This window comes from Globicephala melas, chromosome 14, assembly GCF_963455315.2.
Source record: "Globicephala melas chromosome 14, mGloMel1.2, whole genome shotgun sequence".
In the NCBI taxonomy this organism is placed as follows: Eukaryota; Metazoa; Chordata; class Mammalia; order Artiodactyla; family Delphinidae; genus Globicephala; species Globicephala melas.
The window spans coordinates 71,683,725-71,708,170 of record NC_083327.1 but is presented as its reverse complement, the minus strand read 5'-3'; the positions used below and the strand labels follow the sequence as shown (position 1 = coordinate 71,708,170).

The 24,446-nt window shown below is 43.3% G+C and overlaps 1 protein-coding gene and 1 pseudogene across 2 annotated transcripts in view; both read right to left on the bottom strand.

The window, feature by feature from the left end:
* SASH1 (SAM and SH3 domain containing 1) overlaps positions 1 to 24,446 on the bottom strand; it is a 322,353-nt gene that overhangs the window by 222,600 nt on the left and 75,307 nt on the right. The gene's annotated exons all lie outside the window — the stretch shown is intronic.
* Positions 15,511 to 17,083, bottom strand: LOC132593406 (large ribosomal subunit protein eL33-like; annotated as a pseudogene).

Genomic DNA, 24,446 nt, shown 5'->3' with positions numbered 1-24,446 from the left:
GATTCGATGCGTTTCAGTACAATGGCTGCGGTAGTGGGTTTTCACTCCCATTCTTTGGAAAAGGTAGATGTCAGTGTGCGGCACAGAGAGTTGAGGCTAGAAACTACTGAGGTGCTGAACCACTTCAGAAAAAGCCTGGCGCTTTCCCAGGTGATTTTCCACCCAATCAGACAGAAGCGCAGTGGAAATTTTCAAGCCATGTTTTTTTTTGCCCCACGCTCTTTCTCCATTATGAGTGAGGGCTTGGGATTTGATCAGACAAGCTGAGGTTCACAGCGCCGCACTGACATTTATGAAGTATTATTTAAAACCTGGGGCATTAGTGTGTGCAGTCCTTTCTGTGTAAGAATAAAACTAACAGCAGCCACCATGCATCAAGTACTTAGTTATGTTCTAGGCTGGATTCTAGGTAAATGTTTTACCAAATGTTACTTAATCTTCCTACATGTTGGTGAGAAAGGACCTATTACCATCATCCCTATTCGAACTTCATCCCAGTGAGAAAGGATCTATCACGCATCCCTACAGAGCAGTTGGGTAATTTGTCCAGGGCCTTAGTAGTAACGGAAGAACCCAGGATTTGTACAATTCTGACCGTGAAGAACGTATTCTCAACTATTCCTGGATTCTGCCACTGGTCTCCATTTGGTTGCCAACCGTGTGACAGTTTCCTGGCTCTGTGGCCTCATTTGTATTCTTGTCTGCCTTCTCTTGTGGCCAAAAACACATCTGCAAAGGAATTCATTGGCCACAGAACTGAATTTCTCTGTGCAGAACCTAAGTGGGCCACTCCAGAAACATGGGAGTGCCCAGCGCTTCGCAAGCATCCTTCTTTGATGGGGCCAGCCCAGGTGTGGCAGGCATACATACACACGTCATGCTATTCAGAGAACACATTCCCCTTGGTCTCCCCAGAATTGTGGCAAGGGTCCAACTGCAATTCCAAGATTTCCCGTGAAACATTCAGCCGCCCAAACGAGGCCAATGACTCTTTCTCAGGTTTCTCTTGCTCCCAGATGAATCTTAATGCTCTCCGAGTGTATCAGAAGAGCAAACATTCCCTAAGTTCTGATAAAGGAATAGAACCTTTCCTTTTCCTTCTCTCAGGATAACTGGCACGGTTGAACTAAGGTAGGGGCCATGTGACAGCCCAGATGGCAAAACACAGTGTTTTGTGACCTGCGGGAAGCCTCTAGCTGATGGCTTCCCCCAGGATTCTAACTCACTTTGCCTTTTGGACAGGCTACACGCAGATTATAGAAAATTTAGAGCCTAGCACTAGTGGCATAAATGACACTTCTCAAACCCCCTCCCCATCCAGGACTCGCTGGCTCTGGGTCTCCAGCATCTACCTGCCCTCGCCGCCTGGGAGGGAGCAGCTGCGGAGAAGGGCAAGGGTGCCAGGTACAGGGGAAAGCACCCATTCACAGTGCTGCCCAGGGTCCAGGTGCAGCAAGTGGAATACCAAGACTTCCCTGAAGCCCTTGCAAGACAATCTGTGCACCTGCATTCCGAAGGGAAGAAAAGCAAACAGTTCAAGGCCACTTCCTCGAACCAGGCATTCATCGACAGAATTGTAACCCCACTGGGGATGTTTCCTAGGCTGCTGACTTGTTGCAGGCAAGGAGCCACACCTGAGGAGACAAAGGGCAGTTTCTTTGCTTCCCGCTAGTCCAGGGGTGATCTGGTTCTGAGCACATCTGGAGGGTCATTGTCAGCACCACTGACCACCTATAAAGTTTGGATCATCTCGGGTTTGCAAGGTGCTCTGTGGCCACTCTGTAGGGACCTACATCCAGGTTTAGTGAGCCCTTCCAGACCATTATAGGTCATGGTAGATGTGATTCCCCTCTCTGGGCTCCTGTTGATTTAAGTAGACCTTTTAGAGCCTGGCATAGAGCCTATGATTGATGGAATTCACATATCATTTGCCTTTGTTGCTCTGCCCTGATGGAGTCACGTCCTCAGTGACTGAGCTCCCGTGAGACTCAATATTTGAGCAGAATGTCCTTCACGGCTCTCTTCCAGGTGCGGAGCCTTCTACAGGCTGTGTCTGAGTCATACAGCCCATAGGCCAACACACTCAGAAGTGATGGAAGGCCGAGTATTGCTAATATCTGTAATAATATCCATGCACCAAAGAAAATCCAGTTTCTGTGGAAGGTTGTATTAGTCCATATCCCAGGATGAAGCAGGGTTGGGGCCTGGGGGAGATGGGTGTCACCCTCTGCCAGTGGTGGGTGACAGGCAAGCTCAGAACTCAAGGCAGGGTGTGGTTTAAAACCTTGAAAAAAAATGAATTGGATAAGCGTTCACATTGGATGGCTTAGTTATATAGCTTCCCAAGGCAGGAAATAAGACTAAACTATGTCTTCCAGCTGCATGATTCTATGAAAAGATCAACACAGAAGACAGTTCTGTCTACTTTCTAATCTCAAGTAACACTTAAAAACACTTCATTAAGTACATTTTACAAAGGTATTTCCTTCCTGTTCCATATTGTTTCTTTCTTTCTTTCTTTCTTTCTTTCTTTTTTCTGCCTGATCTTGCTACCAGTGTTAAAGATGCCAGCGGCTCTTTTTCAGGAGGAACTTAACTAAATTCTTTTAAATCTTAGTATCTATTTTTCTTGGTTCTAAACTCTTCTTCTTTGCCATGTCTGGATTTTTCAGTCCTTTTCCTTATACCGAGTGTTCAAATGCCTCCAGGAGACCAGCAATAACAAAGGTAACAATAACGATCTTATGCCCCAAGCTGTGGCTTTCGTAACCTCAGCCCTTATTTCTGGCTTTCATTTGATTTCAAAGAGCGTTTCACTACTTAATAGATCAGTCACATCTTGCCTGTCCCTCCATCTCTCTTGGTTTTCTCCTGAGAGCTGGCTTTGCTTAGCATTCTTGGAGAAAGCTTGGTGTGCCTCATCAGATGGGTGAATGGCTCTCACAATTTGGAGGCACTGAGGACGGACAGATGGGAGGAAGTAATTTCCGTTACTCACATTAGATTGAACCACGTGAAACTGCCAATACTGGACCATTTTTTGACCTATAAACATAACTTCATAAGTTTAAACTAATATAGGAGTTTCGGGCTCATATTTATGCAGTGAATCAGTTTTCCTATAAATTCTATTCAGCCAGAGAGAATCAGATGGTCTTGCTCACTGAAGGCTCCCTTCATGCTGAATTCCACGTTTTTCTGAAGATGATAATAGCTAGCATTTATTGGACAGTCCTGCATCTTCTCATGTGATCCTTACATCAATTCAGTGAGGTAGGATATATGACTCCCATTTTACAGATCTGAACACAGAGGCTCAGAGAGGCTGCGTGAAGGCAGGTCTGCCTCACTCTACCCCCATGCACTTTTCCCATTTTACAGATCTGAACACTGAGGCTCAGAGAGGCTGCGTGAAGGCAGGTCTGCCTCACTCTACCCCCATGCACTTTTCCCATTTTACAGATCTGAACACTGAGGCTCAGAGAGGCTGCGTGAAGGCAGGTCTGCCTCACTCTACCCCCATGCACTTTTCCCATTTTACAGATCTGAACACTGAGGCTCAGAGAGGCTGCGTGAAGGCAGGTCTGCCTCACTCTACCCCCATGCACTTTTCCCTCTACCACACAGCCTCATCTTTGCATTAACCTCTCCTTTTTTTGGCCGTGCCTCACAGCTTGAGGGATTGCACTTCCCTGACCAGGGATTGAACCCAGGCCCAGCAGTGAAAGCATCGAGTCCTAACCACAGGACCATCAGACTTCCCCAACCTCTCACCTTTTTAAAGCTCTTCCTGATATTATTCCTTTTGAAGTGATTTTGCCTAAAACAAATATGGGCAACTTTTCCACCACCTGATCTTCATTGGGCTGTAATTGTCCAAGATATGATGGTGATGCCCCCCTGTCGATAGGGAACTGTAGGAACAGTGCCACTTACTTACCGATCTCTGGTCCCTCGTTTCCTCAAGTATTGATAGAAATACTTCGGCATTATACGTTTTTGAAGTTGTAGGCAGATGACCGATTTGTACGTGTTACAAACAAACTGGGAACCCAAAGCATGAATGTATCATGTTTATAGATGCCATCAAATAAAATCTAAGAAATTAAATTAATCTGACACATACTTAATGAAGTACATAATCATTATTATGTTTCGTAGTAATTAGGCACAAATGGGATGCGTTCCACGTAAATAATTGTAATTGGTTTGACTGTGCTTAGATTTTTAGGTTTTTATTTTCTGATCACATTTAGTTTTGTAAGATCTATAAAGGGTGTCAGTGTGGACCTGTGTTCCCAGATTCCACCACCACCACCACCATCATCGTCAGGTGCACTGACCAGCAGAGGTGTGGGTCTTGCACCCCTTCCCTCAATAGTTAGGATTTCCTTGTCCCCTCCTTCCCCAACCCTAGCCTAGGATAATTGCTTCTTGGGTTGTAGGAATGCCCCTTGTACCTCTCCTCCTGCTGTGCTTCTCCCAGACTCACGTTCCTTCAGCAGCTGCTAGAGCTGTACTTTTCTGTCTCCTTGGGTGTCCTGGATGCTGAAGGCTTGAAGTGACTAATCTCTGGGTTTCACTGTTGTGGATGAGAGTGAGGCTGGGTTTAATGTGAAAGAGGATGAGACAGACGCAGGAAGGCGAAAGAAAGTTTTAGGCCTGGGCTGCTGACTGAGTGTGGGATTTCCATGCTGCCAGTGACCCTATTCCTATTGGTTGAAACCAAGGGGAACTTATTGGATCCCATAACTGAAATATCAGGGGTAGATTCCAGGGCTGAGGAATATCTTTAGGGATCTGTGTTTCTCTTTCCCTAAGCTTTGCTTTTCTCTGTGTTGATTTAATCTTAGGCAGGCATATCTTCATGGTGGGAAGATGGCCACCAGCAGCTCCAGGCTTAAATCAACCATCTCAGAAACAGGAGGAAAAAAGCACCTCTTTTTTCAGTAGTTCCAGCAAAATTCCTGAGCTCAACTGTGATTTGCCTGGCCCTTACCTGAACTAAACAGAGTGGCCGTGGGCATGTGATGCTCTCGTGAATGGCTAGGCCTCCATCACAGGAGAAACTTTAGATCTGGAGGTGGATTCAATCCCACTAGACCACGTAGACAGATAGTAGGCAATAGTGGGCTGCAAAGGAAAACTGGATGCTGTTATCAGAAAAGGGATTACAGAGTTGGGCAGATTATAGAAATTACAGAGGTCCACTCTAGCTGGTGAGACAGAGGGCAGAGAGAGCACAGGTAAAGTAGAAGAAATGGGAGTAGATATGATCTCAGTGACCTATTCTACCTATTAAGTAGGTCTTTCAAGACCTTAAAATGAACAAAAGTTTTACTTTTCTGTCCTTTAAAACATCTCCCTACACTGCATGCTGTTATCTGAAATGTCTTTAATCATGGACAACCCTTTATTCTAAAAACAGGGAAAACAGATTTAAGCGCCAATGCCCTGGGAAAGGCAATACAGAGGTATGAATGTGTTGCAGCCAAGGTAGAAATGAAAATATCTTATCATGTCTTGTTTTGATAAGGAAAGAGAACAGGGAAAAGAAAAGAACAGGGAAAGAAATGCCATTAGAAGAGAAAAGAAAGAAGAACTGTAGATGATTAAAGAGAGAAGACAGTCAAAACTCACTTCCCAAATTTGTCAATGTCAACTCAGTTGATCCAACACAAGGAGTGGCCACAAGACTGACCTTAGTGGAAATTCTATAATAGCATGTTTTTACTATTGATCTCTTTGCTTTTAAAGCTTCTTCCTTTATTGAATGAGAACGGAACTTTCCAAATTTAGTATTTGCTCTTAGTTGGGAAGTCTCTATAGCCTGGACAATCTTGGCCCAGTTAGGTCATAATTCAAACTAGTGAGAAGAATGCAAGATAAAACATGTCACAGGAGAAATTCACTGGCGCTCAGCCACATCCAGAGCCTTGGCATGCCTTAGTAAAGTTCAGCTTTTCTCCCCCTTCTCTGATATAATCTGCGTTTTGCTAAACAGGACTTAAACAAACTTGAACTTTATTCCAGAAAAGTAAAGAGAAAGCTTTGATACCCCTGAAGGCCCTTACATTTCAGAAATTCAGGTTTATTCAATATTTAAAAGACACTGAAAACTGGTACACTGTGTTCCCCTCAGTGTGACACCATCTTAATTGTACTTTCAGTGAACGAATGAGTGTCTGGGAGGCTGATCCTCCCAGTGACCTGGCTCCCTGACCTGACCACATGGGTTAGACCATCACTTGAAGATATTCTGAAGATTTCCCAGTAGGGGTTAGTAATGTGAGGACCACAGTCCACAGTAATGTGACACCACAGTCCAAGCGTTTTTATGATATTCACTCTTGCACGTGAGAAATATTTCAAAGAACTTCAGCATGGGCCCAATGATATTCTAAAAGCACCAATAAAGAGAATCAACACTACAAAATGTTGTCCTAATTATCCTGGGCTCTTATCAAAAATACTAATATTCTGGTCAAGTATAATGACAGGAAAATGTCAGGAATGGTAGGGGGTAGGATTGTGTAAAGAAAAAGGCAGTCTGGAGGACAAGATGCCTTTTCATCTCTTTGGTACAACATATTGAAATCTATAATAGTAATTTTAAATTTAATTCCCAATTCTTAACTTGGAGAGAGAAGGGAAATTCTTACCATATATCTGGGCATCAAAGACAAAAAGCCAAGGGTGTTGGTTGTAATCATAGATAAAAATGAACATGCACTGAAACTTAGACTTTGCTCACAGAATTCATGATTATTATTTGCATTCACAGTTGCTATACAACACATGTATGCAGGCAGGACAGAAATCAAATCACCCTCTGGTTATATATTAAAGGAAGTAGCATCTCCAACTCCTATTTCCCCATGTGCAATACTCATGACGCTTGTTTCTAGGTTCCTATTTTCAGTTGTTCTCCGAATCCAATGGCTTTATCAGTAACAATTATCTATGTCTCTGAGGCTAATCAGCTTAAAAAGAAACATTTGCCTGAAAGCCTTCTCTTTAAGTTTACTCTGGACAATGGCAAAGGCTACCACTAGCTACTGTGAGGACCTCCATGGGGGCCCCATCCAGACAGATGCATCAGACAGGCCTGGAGACTCCTGTGGAGGGGGGCCCCTCCCTCTAACCATTTCACTGCCTTTTACCCTCAAATCAACAGGAAAGGAAAACAGCAACAAAAATCAGGTTAAGGGCTCTAAGCTTGAGACTGTGAGGCATTTGAAATCAGGTAGGATTGGGTAGGATCACACCTTTACACACGGATGGCCAGATGGCTGTGTTTGCCCAACATTAGTCATCCATCATAGGGCTGCCCTGCCACTTACTCCACCTTCTCCCTGGGTCAACACCAGCGGTTCCCTCCCTCCTCCTTCCCTGCCTGCTATTAGTTCAAAGTATAAAATGCTTCTCAAATTATGGATTATATCAGGTGACCTGACATAATTAACCCAAATAATCCATTGAAACTGACCTAGTATCTGTTTGTTTTGCACAGTAAAATGGAAAAGGTGCACACTGGGAGATTTGGCCACGTCCAGTTAACTGCCTCTCTGCTACCCTAAAGGCTGGAAGGTGAAATCTCTGAGAAATTTCTCTGGTCTTTGTTAGGTAGCCAGGCTTGGATGTAAATGACTTGGGCAACATGTATGCTGGCATTTAGAAGCATAGACTCTGGGGCCAGGTGCTGAGAACCAGGTGAGAAATCATAATCTGATTGCTACCAGGACATTTTTCTGATGGTTCGACCAGGTGTGTGTGTGTGTGTGTGTGTGTGTGTGTGTGTGTGTGTGTGTGTGTGTGTGTGTGTGTGTGTGTGTGTGTGTGTGTTTATCCTGTGTATGTCTGTGTCAGCTCTAGGATTGGCGTGGAATTTGCCGAGAGGTAGGAAATTACAGAACTAAACTGTCATTCTTGAGGCACACACCCGTGGCAGGTAAGAAATAAAGCGGTGGGGGGATTTTTCTAAGCTGGGAGGTTGTTCTTGTTTCATGTGAAGATGAATATGTAGTTCAATCCCTTCCCATGGTTTTTGTATTTTTAATTATACTGAGTTTTAAATAGTCAATTTGAAGACACCTGTGTGTTGTTTCTTTTTACATCTCTAACCTAGGAGACTGTGTTTCTGGGATTGGGACAGGCTCGAGCATGACTCCCATGATCCTCTGCTGCAGGGATGCTCATCTCACAGGCACATCCCAGGGCTGCCCTGTCACTTATTCAGCTTTCTCAAAGTGATTAAAAAGCACACTTGACACACGTGCCCTCTTCAGAGATCAAGTTATAATTAAATCCAGGAAAACTCTCTGACAGCTGGAGCCCAGGTTTTGAGTTTGGTATGTGTTCTTGCAAAAGCCCACAGCTATAGCTGATGTGTCGCTGCCACATGCCCGGTGTGGGTGACCCTGGAATGTTTGTTCTGCCTACAGTCTATTTTGCTTGGTGAAAATGAAAGCCCACTAGTAAAGTAAATTTGCTTTGAATACAGATTTAATCATTTTCTCACAAAACTGAAGCTCTCCGTGTTCCAGACAGGACAAAAGGTTAGTTTGATATTGTGCCAACAAACAAGGAACCATAACTAAGTAGTTGAGAATAGGTAAACACAAATGGCTTGGGAGAGGGGGAAGTGTCTGGTGTGATGCCAGCGTGGGGACCAGATTTAACAGCTTCATCAAAGGGAATGTGTTAAATGCTCATTAACTGAATTTACAAATGATCCCCAACTGGGGGGTGTTGCAAACAACAGAGGAATAAACACACACACACACACACACACACACACACACACACACTAATTACATGCACATGTGCATACAAAGCAGGAAATGAAGGAGCATTCTGCTTGGAAAATAAATCCAAGATAAAATAGTTTTAAATATAGACACTCAAAGAAAGCATTAACATAGATTTCATACAGGATTAAGGGAACAACTTGTCAATAGTAAGCTGCTGTCTCTGGTGAAGGTTATTGGGCCACTGCAGAGGGTAGGAGGGGAGACCGTGCCCATGGTGGCAGGGGGCGTGCACATTCCCAGAGGAGCCTGGAAAAGACCTGAAACACACTCAGAAGGAAAGCAGGGGCCACTGGACACCAACGGAGGCAGAGTAGAATGCTTGATGGTAACAGGCCACCAGCTTCTAAATATTTGTTCCTGAAATCCCTAATTTACTAGGGCTTCAGGAGCCATTGACCCAGGCCACACTGTGGGTCTTGGTGGTGGAGGAAGGGCCACAGTGGATCACACTGGCACCCCACCATCACCCTACAGATGCTTAAGAAGCCATTAGGAACAGACTTCTTAGGGTATTGTTTTGAGTGTTGCAGAGGCATCTTGAGGAAAAAAAAGTGCATTCTAGATCTTCAGCCGCATCCTGATGGCATCAGAGACTCAGAGTGAGAACAGCACCTCTACTCGCGCCCCAGCCCTGAAATCTGACCCTCTAGGCTTCCCCTGCTGACTCCTGGGGCAGCACGTGGAGGGAAGGCAGGGTGGGTCAGCAGACTGGCCGATGGGACACCTGGGCTGCAGTTCTGCTTCTGCTGCTAAATATTTGTGTGACTGGGGGCAAGTCTCTGGACCTCTCTCTCTGGGTCTTAGTTTCCTAATAAGATCAGATTTTCTTACTGGAGAATCCATGAATTAGCTTCAGGGAGATCTCAACTCCCTTGTTTGTAAACATTTTATGTGAATGTGCATATGTGCTTTTTTAAAGAGAAAGAACACATCCTTTAGGAAAGAATCATATTTTAAAAGATGTTCATGATGTAAGAAAGTTAACAACCACTGACTATCACTGGATTATTCCTAAATTTAGCTGGCGCTAAACTTCAATCCTTACCCCATACAATCCCTTCCATCTCTAACCCATATAAACAACCAGAGGTTCAGGTAACAGAGCAAGAATCTGAGGCACCTGCCTATCATAGGTCACCAAACCTATAATCCAGACATCTTAGGTGTGTTTGGACTGAAAACCACTGGAGCCTCTTGGCTCAATTGGTTAGAACGTAGGAAAAGTAAGTTCAGGGTTGCAGGTGTGATTCATGCTTACACCGTTTCTTCACTTGAAAAGTAGAGAAAGGGGGAAATACTTCTACCAGAATTACCATAGGAAGCCCTACTCAGGCATCTTGGAACTTAAGGAAAATAGTGGAAAAGAGAAAAATATATAGCGTCTCGTGGCTTTTTGAAAAACAAATGTAATGTCATACCACGTCCTCAGCCAAACCTTGTCAAGGGTCCTCTGGCTCCCACCCTGTGAAATGGCTTCTCTTGGCCCCGCAAACACCCAGAGGCCACAATGTAAAGTAATACAAACATGGTAGGGTGCTAGGTGCTTATCTCCTTTAGCCCATGTCACAACTGTAGCAGGTGGATAGTGTTAGCTTCATCCTCATTTTCCAGGTAAAAAGGGGGACTTTGGAAATGGGGAGGCAACTTTTCTAAGGCCACAGATGGCAGGTGTTGGAGGCTGCATTCAAATGCAGGCAGTCCCACTTCAGACCTTACCTACTGGTTCAACAACTGTGTGGGATTCCCATGAGGGCGTGAGGGGAGAGGGGAGAAGGGCCGGAGCGGGAGAAGGAGGTGGCATCACGTATGTTCCGGTGCGCGTACGTTCCTGCTCCTGTGGGCACCCCATAAGTACAGTATGGATTGGGTACAGAGCTGCTTGAATTTTACCTCCTAACTACTTCCTTAGACAATTACTCCAGCATATTATGTTTCAAGGCCAAACAAGTCAATCTCTCCCTCTCCCTCCCTGTGTCCTTACCCCTCTCTCTTATCCTTTCTTATTCTCTAACCAAAAGACCCTATATTCTTTTTTTTAAAAAAAAACCACCTTTTATTTCTATATCTGTAAAAGATGCTAAGTGACCTGAGTTCTTTTTGTTTGTTTGCCCTCACCATACGGCTTGCAGCATCTTAGTTCCCTGACCAGGGATCGAACCCATGCCCCCTGCAGTGGCAGCGCGGAGACCTAACTGCTGGACTGCCAGGGAATTCCTGACCCTATATTCTTGAAGTTCTGTTGCTTAAAAAGTCTGTGAGGGACTTCCCTGGTGGCGCAATGGTTAAGAATCTGCCTGCCAATGCAGGGGACATGGGTTCGAGCCCTGGTCCGGGAAGATCCCACATGCCGCGGAGCAACTAAGCCCGTGCACCACAACTACTGAGCCTGCACTCTAGAGACTGTGAGCCACAACTACTGAGCCCGTGTGCCACAGCTGCTGAAGCCCGCGCACCTAGAGCCCATACTCTGCAACAAGAGAAGCCACCACAATGAGAAGCCCGCGCGTTGCAATTTGGAGTAGCCCCCGCTCGCCGCAACTAGAGAAAGCTGGTGTGCAGCAACGAAGACCCAACGCAGCCAAAAATAAATAAATTTATTTTAAAAAAAAGTCTGTGAGAATACAAATTCAGAATAATGGCTACGTTTGTAGGTGAGGGAGGGCATGTGAGAGGTGAGAAGTACAGAGTGCCTTTAGATGTATAAGTTTTATGCCTTCTTAAGCTGGACCATGGGTATGGACTTAATGGTTTGTATGTTTTCATCTGAAAAATGTGAATATTATTAAATATTAAACAATCTTTTTCACAGTCAGCCTGAGAAAAGATTTACTTGGCCTTAAAAATGTTCATACCACTTGACTGAGCAGCTCCATTTCTGGGAATCTATTGTGAGGAAATAATCTGAAATGAGGGCAAAGATTTATGTGCCAAAGGTTCATCACAACGTTATTTCTAATTTAAAAATCTTGAAATAATTTTAAAAGCCTAACAAAGAAGAATGATTGGGCAAATTATGCTGCATCTGTGAGCTGGAATATTATATATACTTCAAAAAAAAGATGCTTACGAAGTGTTTTTAACGGTATAAGGAAACACATTTGATGAAATTTTAAGTGGAAAATCAGAATATGAAATCACGCATAAAATAAGATTTCAGAGCTCTGGAAGAGACTGAAAGAAAAAGACTTGAAAGAACAAGGCAAATAGTGGGCACCTTTGTGTTGTACAACTGTGGCCCTTTGGACTTTTTTCTAAGTTCTAATTTTATGCAACTGAGTATAAATTACTTTTATTTCATTTTTTTTTTTTTGGCCACGCTGCACAGCCTGTGGGATCTCAGTTCCCCGACCAGGGACTGAACATGGGCCACAGCAGTGAAAGCACAGAGTCCTAACCACTAGGCCACCAGGGAACTCCCAGTATGTATTACTTTTATAAAATGGAAAAAATAAAACTAAAAAATTATCTGCTTATTGGTTCTTGTCATCAAAAATCTTCTGATATGTTCCTGTATTGGCAATTGGGATGACTTTTGTTCCTTAGCCTAGATAATGTGTTCCTGCCGACAGAATAACTCACAGGGTTATGGACGGGCCTTCTGGAGCTCCTGGTCCCCAAACAATTCAGTGTCTCCTGTTTTGTGTCATCTATTCCAAGACTAGATGGAGATGAGGAAAGCCCAGTAGGAGACCCAGGTAGATGCACATGCTTCTGACCAAGTAGGGAAGAACTATGGTCATGTGAGGTAAGGGTGTGAGGTTTCTCTGGCGTGTATACACACACACACACACACACACACACACACACACACGCACACCCTCACCTCCCCACAGTGTCCCTGCCCACATTCCACCTGGCCTGCGTGCCACGGGAGGAAGGTATGTGGCAGGAGTCCAGGGCCTCTGAGGCAGCTGTCTCAGGGCCCAGGTGGCCGCAGGGCAGCAGTCACAGCTGGCAGGTGGAGAGTGGGCGCGGGAGGGAGTGCGAGCTGCTCTGGGATCCTCTCTTCTTCATGGCCCCCTCCTCCTTCTTCAGTTCAGTCATTCACCCCAGAGGAAAGTGTCTGGCTAGTTTAACCAGCTGCGGACGGCTCAGAATAAGGAAGAAATAAACCTGGGCTGAGCTGCAGTCAAACGATAAGCCTTGTGGAGTGGGGTCCCCAGAGAGAGCTGCGAAGCAGCTGGTTGAGTCTCTTCAGGTTTCCTTCCAGGGATACGTGAGTGTCCTTCCCTGCCCCCTGGATACATCTCTAGGTGTGTCCTCACCGCAGAGAAATGAGCTATGCTTAGAAGCAGAGGCTGCAGCTGGGGAGAGGGCTGGACATATTATAGATGGAGGAGAGGGCAAAAATGCAAAAGGCACCACCTGGGACTCCTTACCACAATATTGATCAGATGTTAAAAATATATATATTATGTATATTTACTATCTATATATTTATATACTTTATTTATCTTATTTTATCTTTGGCCGTGTGGAATCTTAGTTCCCTGACCAGGGATCGAACCCGTGCCTCTTGCAGTGGAAGCGCAGAGTCCTAACCACTGGACCACCAGGGAATTCCTCAACATACCTTAAATACATATTTACATTTATTTAAACTATAAATGCTTTAAAGATGTTTGATATATATTTACATATTTTTAAAATATATTTAAAGATGTTTTATATATGTATCTGTTTGATATGTGTATAGATACATGCTTTTTAATCATCATAATATCAGGCTGAGGTTAATAAGCAAAATTTATTAAGTGAAGTAGTACTCAAGGCCTTACTCCCCTTCTTCCCCCCCCCACAGAGTTCCCTTCTTCACCTGCTCCTTCCCTGACATGACCACTCTTAGCTCTTTTGGTTATTTTATTTGTTTGTTGCTGGCATTGTCATCTTTCTAAATTATGTGCCTATCCTGCTATTTCTTAGATTCTTTTCCCCCCGCTACAGACATACAGATATTATCAATTGACCTCCTAATATGAAAGATGATGATTTAACATTCCACTCTGCCTCCTTCCCCTACCCCTCCTTATTTTCCCTTTTTTTATCCTCCCAATGTAATGATTGTGTTACCTCGGGTCCTCTGAGAAGCAGAAAACAAGGCAGAATTAGAAATGAACGAGATAAAGCGGTGGTTCCCGGGCAGATCTGACACCATGGAGGAGAGGGGCAAGGAAGGAAGTTTGGGTAGGAAGATACTTAGACTGCAGGGTAGTTCTGAGAAATTCAAGGCCAGGTTGATGATGAGACCCAGACTAAGACTGCCCAGTGAAGAAGTCTTGCACTGGGCAGCAATGGCTGGCCCTTGTCCCCCTGCTGTGCTCAGTCACTGGCTGGGAACCCAGGAGATCAAGCCTTCCCTGAAGACAACAGTGGGTTCCCAAGGGGGGGATATACCCCCGAAGCAGGTTGTCCTTTGATAGGAAGTCTGAGTGGTCCACATCCATGGCCACCTCATTTATATTCTAATTTATGGTTTTGTTAATGTTCAGTGCTTCTACTATTGTGACCGAATGAATATTGTTCATAGCTGTGTCATATTGTGTACTATAACCATATTTCTTTTTCATTATTTTTCCTTTCTTGGAGTTTTCTTCTTTATTACTTTTCCATCTATTTGTCCATTATTCTGCTCCAAATCTTCTGACAGAATATAAAACACCCTGCAATATGATGGAACCCATTGGTATATCAGTCAGTTCCATTTCTTTATTTTTTTGATCTGTTCTGTCTGGAGCCCCATTCTGGGTTGGTTGTGCTTTGCTTATTCCCTCATTTCGGTGGAGCAAGTCTTCTAAGAGCTTGTTGAGAAGGGATGTAAGTGATGTAACTATTTTTATTTATTTATTTGGTTGTGCCCAGTCTTAGCTGTGGCAGGCAGGCTCCTTAGTTGCAGCTCCAGGGCTCCTTAGTTGTGGCTCGCCGGTTCCTTAGTTGTGGCATGTGAACTCTTAGTTGCGGCATGCATGTGGGATCTAGTTCCCTGATCAGGGATTGAACCCGGGTACTCTGCATTGAGAGCACAAGATCTTATCCACTGCAGCACCAGGGAAGTCCCAATGTAACTATTTTGACCCCTTATATGCTATAAGTCCACCCCATACTTGATCATTTCTAGGTTAGAAGTCATTTGTACCTCAGAATTTGGAAATGACTGTTCTTGGCTTTTAGGGTTACTGTTGAGCAGTCAATGCCATTCAGATTCCAGATGGTTTATGTGACCTTCTTTTTGCTTTCTGGCAGCCTTTAGGGTCTTCTCTTTATCCCTAGTGTTCTGAGATTTCACAATGATGTGCTTTATTCTCTATGTTGGGTGTTAGGCGGGTCTTTCTAATCAGGAAACTTCTTTCACTTCTGGGAAATTTTTGTTTATTATTTCATTGATTTCTTCCATTTTGTTTTTTCAGCTCTCTCTTTCCAGAACTTATTATTTGGATATTTGACCTATTGGACTGATCATCTAATTTCCTTAGACTCTGTCCCATTTCCTATCTAGTTCTGGCAGATTTCCTAAACTTTATCTTCGAAGCCTCTTAAAAATTCTTTCTGTTTTCAGAATATTCTTTTTTTTTAATTGTATTAGTTTTTCTTCCTCTTGCCTCACTGAGCATACTCAGTGTGTACATGCATGTATGTATACACATAAACAAAAATACAAGAGAACAAATCCATACTTTTATTTATTCACTTTTCAGTAAGTTTAAATCTTCGAAGGGTACAGCATCACACGGATTCTGTGTCCAATGGCCTTAGGAGGAAGGTTGCTTTGGAATTTGGCACCAACGGTGCCACTGGTTCCATGAGCTTGAGTTATCTTTCCCCATACTACTCTGGTTTTGTTGGGTTTTCCCACCAGGAGTTACTGTGTTCTGGGAATTCCTTGGTGGTCCAGTGGTTAGGACTCTGTCTTTCACTGCTGAGGGCCCAGGTTCAGTCCCTGGTCTGGGAACTAAGATCTTGCAACCCATGGGGCACGGCCGAAAAAGAAGTTACTATGTTCTTTGCTTTGTACACAAAAGCACATCTCTTGGCTAGAGAGAATTTAGTTTCATCTTGAGCATATACACCTTCAATTTTCAGAAAAGCTGTGTGCTCCCTCTGGTTCCAGGGACCCTGCTTCTAGCCAGCAAAAAAGGCCTTGGACCATAGCCTTCCGGATATATGTCGTTTTAGAAGTCCTGTTCCCAGCAGGCCTCCACAGGCTCCAAGATGGCTGAGAGAGCCTCAGTGTGTATTTTCAATGCAATTCTGTCCCTCAGATTGTCTCTGCTACCTTTGAGTTCATTTTCCCCACCCATCTGTTTAGCTGTCGTTCACATCCACAGCTTTCTCCTGTTACCTGATGATTTTTTGTTTATACTTAAGACTGAGGCACCAGAAATCAGATTGGAAGCCCTGCACTGTGGAGCTTCCTTTCCCAGAACCTTCTTAGGGCTCTCGGTTCCAATACGCTTGTTCCTGTGGGTGTTCTCCACACCCCACACCCCATGTAATTAATTTTCAGTTGCCTCCGTTATATTCCACATCAGTTGCTACTGTTTCCCTCAATCTGTGTTCAATCTTCCCAACTTTTGTTGGCATTTCTCATTTCTGTTATCCACCCCCCCATCATTGCTGTTCTTGTGGTTTTATTTTATTTCCCTCCTTATTTCAATTTTACTGCGATTTGAGGAGGGAGTGGCGACAAAGAACGTATGTTAATGCAATGTAGTATGTATAACGAGACATCATGCTTCTCCCATGTCTTATTATCACACTTTCAACACGCTCCATATCAACAGTCTATCTCAAAAATGGTTGAAAATGTATCTCTTTTGTAGAATGTGCTCAGAGGAAACAACTGCCCATCAAATTTTCTTATCCCAAGATATCCTTCTTCTGTGACACTCTTTTGATCTATTTCTTCATTAAGGTAATACAAGGTTACCATTTACTGAGGACCTACTGTGTGTACTTTACACTCAATATGTCTCATTTCATCTTCACAGAATCCCTGCAAGGTAGGCATTATTATACCCATTTTACAGACAAGGACTGTGGCTCAGAAACTTTTCCCAGGAAACTCAGCTGACAAGATGTGGAGCCTGGATTCAAGGAGGCATCAGTCTAACTTCCAAGCTGACTGCTCTTTCCAGGGCACTTTGCTGCCCATCCCCAGGGGTTGTACAGTGCTTGGTGACAGCTGTGACAGCAGGAGTAACACACCAGGAGCTCTTTGATAGAATATAAATTTCCATGCAGGCAGAGCGCTCACCTGCCTTGTCTACATCCATCTCCTCCCAAGCACAAGAATAATACTTGATGCACTGAAAACACACAATCAATATTTTTTAAACAAACCAATGAATGAATGGATGAACATGATATCCTTTAATTCTCAGAGCAACGCAGTCATAACTCTTACATTACCCTTTCACAAAAGGTTAGAAAACAAGTTTCAGAAACTTGGGATTTCTGTTTCCTGGGGCTCTGCCCTTTCTAGGAAGTGCTGTTTTTATGTAATCTGAGGAATAACCCATGCTAAGGTGTCAGCTAGGACCTGAGAGGATAGCTGAGTTGGCTTGGCTTCACGAGTTCAGAATTATTCATCATTGGAGAAGGTGCAGAGGAAAGGGAACCCTTCTACACTGTTGGTGGGAATGTAAACTGGTGCAGCCACTATGGAAAACAGTATGGAGGTTCCTCAAAAAACTAAAAATAGAATTACCATATGATCCATCAATCCCACTCCTGGGCATATATCCAGACAAAAATATAATTCAAAAGATACATGCACCCCTATGTTCATAGCAGCACTATTCACAATAGCCAAGACATGGAAGCAACCTAAGTGCCCATCGACAGATGAATGGATAAAGAAGATGTGGTACATATATAGAACGGAATACTACTCAGCCATTAAAAAAGAATGAAAGAATGCCATTGGCAGCAACATGGATGGACCTAGAGATTATCATACTGAGTGAAGTAAGTCAAAAAGAGAAAGACAAATACCATATGATACCACTTATATACAAAATCTAAAGTATGACACAAATGAACTTACCTACAAACAGAAACAGATTCACAGACATACAGAACAGACTTGTGGTTGCCAAGAGGGGGTGGGTGGGGGAGGGATGGACTGGGAGGTTGGGATTAGCAGATGCAAACTATTGTATACAGAATGGATGAACAACAAGGTCCTACTGTAGAGCACAGGGAGCTATATTCAATATCCTGTGATAAACCATAATGGAAAAGAATATGAAAAAGAATGTAAATATGTGTATAACTGAGCTGCTTGCTATATAGCAGAAATTAACACAACATTCTAAATCAACTATACTTGAAGAAAATAAATTAAAAAAACAATTATTCAGCATTCATTCAACAAAATACTAGTGACTGTTCACTATGTGCTGGACTGGGAGACCGAAATTCATTCAATCTCATCCTAGCTTCACAATAATCCTGCTAGGTAGCTAGTCGTTCTAAAACCAGACTCTTAAATATCCATTGCCAATGAAGAGTTCGCTTAAAATTCAAACTCTTTTTGAGAATCTGGACTTCATTTTAGTGTCCTGTGTTTTCTTGGCATTTTGGAGCAGTTTGATGATTTAAAAAAATTAGTTCCGGGTCTTCCCTGGTGGCGCAGTGGTTGAGAGTCCGCCTGCTGATGCAGGGGACACGGGTTCTGCCCCGGTCCGGGAAGATCCCACACGCCGCGGAGCGGCTGGGCCCGTGAGCCATGGCCACTGAGCCTGCGCGTCCGGAGCCTGTGCTCCGCAACGGGAGAAGCCACAACTGTAAGAGGCCCGCGTACCAGAGAAGAAAAAGAAAATTAGTTCCTTGAAGGGCACATCTAACTTAATTTTGTATTTCTGTTACGTATTGCTTGAACTTGCATGGTTTTTTAAAAAAGATGGGATTGTTTTGGACACTTGAAAGTGCCTTTTGACCTATTTTTGAATAGTTAAGCTCTTTTAAGTCAGTTTATGTAAAAAGCCTTTTATTCAGAATTTAAATTAAATTAAAACTTCATTTAATTTAATGATGTTTATTTCCAGGACACCTGAATGGTTGTAAAAGTGCTCCATAGGGGACTGATGTTACATAAGATATTTTCCTGCCAGGCTGTAATGAGTAAAAAATGAAGACAGACACCTAGGCAACCCACTTACTACCCCATTCCTCTTTTCCTCCTTCCTCTCCCACCACTGCTGTCCAAGGAGGAGGTGGGGCTCCTCCTGGCTCCCTATTTTTGCCAAATGCTATGTTTCCTGATCTCTTGAGTCAAAGGAAAGAACTCAGGTGGGTCACTGAGTGGATGCATTGGAGGCAGGTAAAACTTCTGGTAACTTCTCCAGCAAGCTTACCTCCCTATTCATCCAAAAACTATGCCCTGAAACATCAGTGGGGCATGTGAAAGGCTTAAAATAGGAATGACTAAAACAGCTAGAGAGATAGATAACTTTGTAGCATTTGCAGTTACTTTATTAATTGTAGAAATGCTTATAATAATCCAAACAGGTAGCAAAAGGGAGAATTACATTCCTTCTGCCTGCCTAACACATCCTTGGATCAGAATTTGTGAAATTTGTTAACTAGTTGAATGTGTCCCTATTTTTTTTTGTCCCTATTTTTGATAGGAGAAAATGGAATCAAATTGCTCAGAGCAATTTGAGGGAGAGGTAAGAGCTCAGCGTTAGGCGTATGAGTAATGGAATGACTTTAGAACATGGACCTGTCAAACTCAATGCTCACAAACTGTATACTTTGTTACTTTTTTAATAGGTCAAAAATAGATGATTCTTTAAAAAAAAAAAAGACAGCACAACTGTATCTATTTTCATATTTGGAAAACTACTGGGGTGTCAACCTAATTTCAGAAAGAATTTTTTTTAGAATTCCCTGGACATCATCTGGAATAAAGATGATGTCCTTCCGACACTGCAGTGCTAGGTGGGTGGCTAAGCTCATCTGACCCTCAACCCCTGTGGGTCCCCAGAGATTCTGATGAGTGTCCCTGAGGCTGACTTACTGGTCTGGGCCAGATGAACTAAATGTCCTTCCATGCTATAAAATTCTACCATTCTAACTTTTCAGGCATTAAAATTATATTTCGAAAAGCATATCCATAGGGATGGTCATCACCAAAGTGGACTTCACGACGTTGCTGACCGTGACGGCTGAATCGGCCACCTGATTGTGAGAGAAGCCACATCAGCTGCAGGTACATTCTTTTTTAAAAATATTTATTTATTTATTTTTGGCTGCTTTGGGTCTTTGTTATTGAGTCTCTGTTGCTGCATGCAGGCTTTCTCTAGTTGCGGCGAGCGGGGTCTACTCTGTGTTGCAGTGCACGGGCTTCGCATTGTGGTGGCTTCTCTTGTTGTGGAGCACGGGCTGTAGGCACACGGGCTTCAGTAGTTGTGGCACGAGGGCTCAGTAGTTGTGGCACACGGGCTCTAGAGCGCAGGCTCAGTAGTTGTGGTGCATGGGCTTAGTTGCTCTGCGGCACGTGGGATCTTCCTGGACCAGGGTTTGAACCCGTGTCCCCTGCATTGGCAGGCGGATTCTTAACCACTGCGCCACCAGGGAAGCCCCTGCAGGTACATTCTTGCATGAAGTGTGCAGGCTCTGGGACCAGACTGCCTGGGCTCGAGCAGTGGCTCCCATACATCCCAGTGTGTTGTATTTCCTTAACAGTAAAATAAGGATTGTAGGTACCCACCTCACAGGGTTGTTGTGAGGATAAAATGAGCTAATATGGGTCAAGAGCTAAGAACAGCGCCTGGCACCTGGTAAGTGGTACATTAAATGTTAGTTAGGAACGTATTTCTATCATTTTTATTTACGTGAACTATTTGAAATTACACAAGGTGCTTTTTAGTTACCAATGCACAGGAGTGCATTCGTAGGTATGGTAAATGAACAGTTGCTCCTTTTATTGGGATTGATATATATACACTAATATGTATAAAGTGGATAACTAATAAGAACCTGCTGTATAAAAAAATAAAAACAAAGACACCCACAATTGCCCCTTTTAGAATCCCAGAATGCAATTTCCCAGCAATGCAAGTGCTCATCTCTTCCTTTCACTTTGCAGCCACCGCTACCAAACAGCTTTCTCCTCAGCCCCTTGCTTGTTTCTTTGCACGTACATACAATTTTCCTTCTTCCTCCATCAGAGCCTACTTAACTCTGCTTTGGGAAATTTTTTTCCCAATACTTAACTCACAAATCCCCTGAACCCTCTTCTTCTTTTCTCTCACACTTTCAAGTTTATTTTAGTTTTAATCACCCAAGCGACCTGGGAAGTGGCTGGTAAAAGCTAGAATCAGGCTATTGACCGGCTGCATCGAAATGAAGGGGGGAAGTTGCAAAAGGAGAGTGTCCAAGGCTGGAAGGAAGGGGCCCAGAGTCCTCCTGGTTTCAAAGTTCTACGTCTGCCGTCTCAGATTTAGATCCATATTTTATGACCACTTACCTTCTACCTCATATGGGTTAAGCACTAGACTAGAGCTTTTAGACGGATTATCATTTGATGCTCATGGTAACTCCTTGAAGTTAGGTATTACCCCCAGCTTACAGATGAAGAAAAGCAAAACTAGAGGTAAATAACTTACCCAAGATCACATAACTGGAAAGTAGAGAACTAGAGTTAGAACCCACACATTCTTATTCCAAGCTCCATTCTCTTCCCACTATTCATAATGCCTCCCTTACATAACCGTAGAAGTAAAATAATAATGGTCAAATTTCATCAATATCATGCCCTTGAAACTAAAAGTTCCATTCAGAATTCCACAGAAGTTTCTATATAGCTCTTCATCCTCCTCTAAATAAATGAACTTTTTACCCAGTGCTCACTGCATCCATCCATCCATTCATCCATCTATCCTTTTATTAATTATTTACTATTAATATATTCCAGCGTTGTAATAAGTCCTGAAGAAATCCCTATCTTTAAGGGGTTCTCAGTCTAGGGAAGGGGACCACGTGTAAATAAAAATTTACAATATAATGTGGTGAATGTTAATACATAGTGGTACTTATAAGGTTTTAGAGAAATGCAGGAGAGGTGGGGAGGGGAATTTCTAACTTTTCCTAGGGGCAACTTTTAAAACTAGGATCTCTGGTACTTTAGAAGGTCAGGGAAGGAACCACTTGAACCTGTGCAAAGTTTTCTCAGAAGGGTTTATGTCCAAGGGAGGAGAGAAGTGAGAGTTTGACTGGGGCATCACAGAAGAGTTTTAACTGTGTTAGTGTTTGAGCTGATCAAGTTTGCCAGGAACCAGAAGAGGAAGAGGATATTCCAGGCAAAAGCAACCACAAATGGAAAAGTACATGCAAATAATTTGCTAGGACTCCTACCTAGAGTACCATTCAAAGGAGTAACAGGAGACTAAGCACCTAGGATAGGTGGTTAGGGTTTGGATAAAGAAAGGAATGGTATGCAAGGCCAATAATTAATTCTCAAGGATACTAAAAATGCTCTCAAAAGCATTATTACAGTTCATTGTAAAATTGATTCTTCAATGCCATTAAACAAAATGATAGAAGTTCTTTCTGTCCATTTCTGTCCAGTTCTTTCTGTCCATTTCCAGAAAGTTGCAACAAATTCTCTATATTTTGGGATAAATTTGCATTCAGGAGTTGAGCTGGGAGCCTAACCTTGTTTCTGGGGGATAATGTGTTCTGAATTCCAAACAATGGTTTACAAAACTCTGGAGAGCCAGGAGGCTGTGACTTGGCATATAGTGGCACAGCCTTAGAGACAGGCCTGACGTTCAAACACAGGGCAGGGAAAGAGGATATGGCCCCAAATGAAGACTTGCTTGTTACTCTAAAAGGGGCAAGGGAGCTTTCTGGAGGTGAATTTTACTTGAGGTAATAGAGGTTAAATTTCTTTTCTTTTTTTTGGCTGTGCTGTGAGGCTTTTTGGATCTTAGATCTTAGGTCCCCGACCAGGGATTAAAGCCGAGCCCTCGGTAGCGAAAGCATGGAGTCCTAATCACTGAACCACCAGGGAACTCCCTAGAAGTTAAATTTCTGACATGGGTTTCACCCTGAAGTCTCTGCAACACTACTTTTATTTTCTTCCCGAACTTCTGGGGTTGAGATTAAGTAAGTTAGTGAAATTAAGATACATATAAATATAGCTATATCTCTCTATAAATATCTCTATCTGTATACTCATCTGCCAGAGAGGAAGCTGGTCTGAACTGGAACTGTTTCTATAGATTTCAAGGCTCATTCGCCAGCCTTCTTAGCTAGGACAGAAGCAATGTTTCTAAGCCTGAGAATTCCCCCTTCTGTCTGAGTTCATCAATACATCTTTTTGCATCCTCCGGCACAAAAACCCAAATGTGCTTCCTTTTCTAAAAGGGAGCCTCTGTCTCACTGGGATTAAGAGAGCATAGTCCCATGACACAGTCTGCACTCAATTTTTGGCATCTGAAAAACCTTCCCCCTTTCAAGAACTGTGGGCAACCAGTCAAGAGGGAACAGTACATTGGCATTTGGACTGAAAATCTTACCTGCCAACTGGGCTGCTCTTAATGTATTTTTTCTGAAACTGGGGGAAGCACATGTAACAGGGACAGGCTTTGTGCTATCGGAACAGTTTTGATGAGCACATCTGCACTGAGTTGAAGGGGAAGCCGGCCAGCTGTGTTTGTTCACTTTCTCCTGTACCAGCTTTCCTCGGACTCCTGAACACTCTCGCAGGGCAACTGTTACCTCTCAAGACTCGTATTTCATTTCTTTACTTTATTAATACCACAACCGCGGAATCACACATTTTATACGTAGTTGCTCTGACTGACACTCTAGCACGTTTCTCTCAATTACTTGTCACCTTCTATGCTTTAGTTCTGGTGTCAATCTTGCCAAGAAGGTGAGTGGAAATTGACCCAAAGAGAGTTTCACTAGCTTCGTATGTTCAGACTGATACTGCTTCCAGGGTTCCCTTCCACAATGCTATTTTCATTCAACAAGTATTTATTGGGTATCAGCTGTACCAGGCACTGTCCTCAGCTTCTCAGAGAAAAGGGTGAGCAGAATAGGCTTCTGGAAGTAACCCGAGAGGCCTCCACTCACCAAAGCCCAGTCCAGACCCGGAGAAGGAGCCAGCAGGGCCTCCGGAGCCTGGCTGGGGCGGGGGATTATGGGGGTGGAGTGGCGGAGGGGAACTCAGCATCCACGCCTCAAGCTGCGGGGTACTCAGACCCTTGTTCATAACCACTGTTGCCTTCTTTTTCCTTTAATCATTTTTGATGAACAAATCTAATCTCCTTTTTAATTTAGAAGAAAAAGAACCTCACATTCTGTAACAGAAATTTTTCAACAGAAAAAGAAGGAAAAAAATTGTTCAGCCGGCTGAGAAGAAGACTTCAGTAGGATATTAAATGCTAAATAGTTAATCAGATGGTCCCGGTCCCCTGAGGCTTGGAATATGAAGTTCAGAGTTCCATCCTTCATTCCTGGCATATGTGGAAATATTTTAAAATAATTTCATAGATAAGCTGAGGGTGGAAAAGCTCTCGCTTTTTAACAGTAAAAACTTTTCTTGGCTTCCAGAATCGTTTTAGAGTCTGGGGGGGAGAATTTTATATAAATATCTACATAATTTTTGAATATATCTTA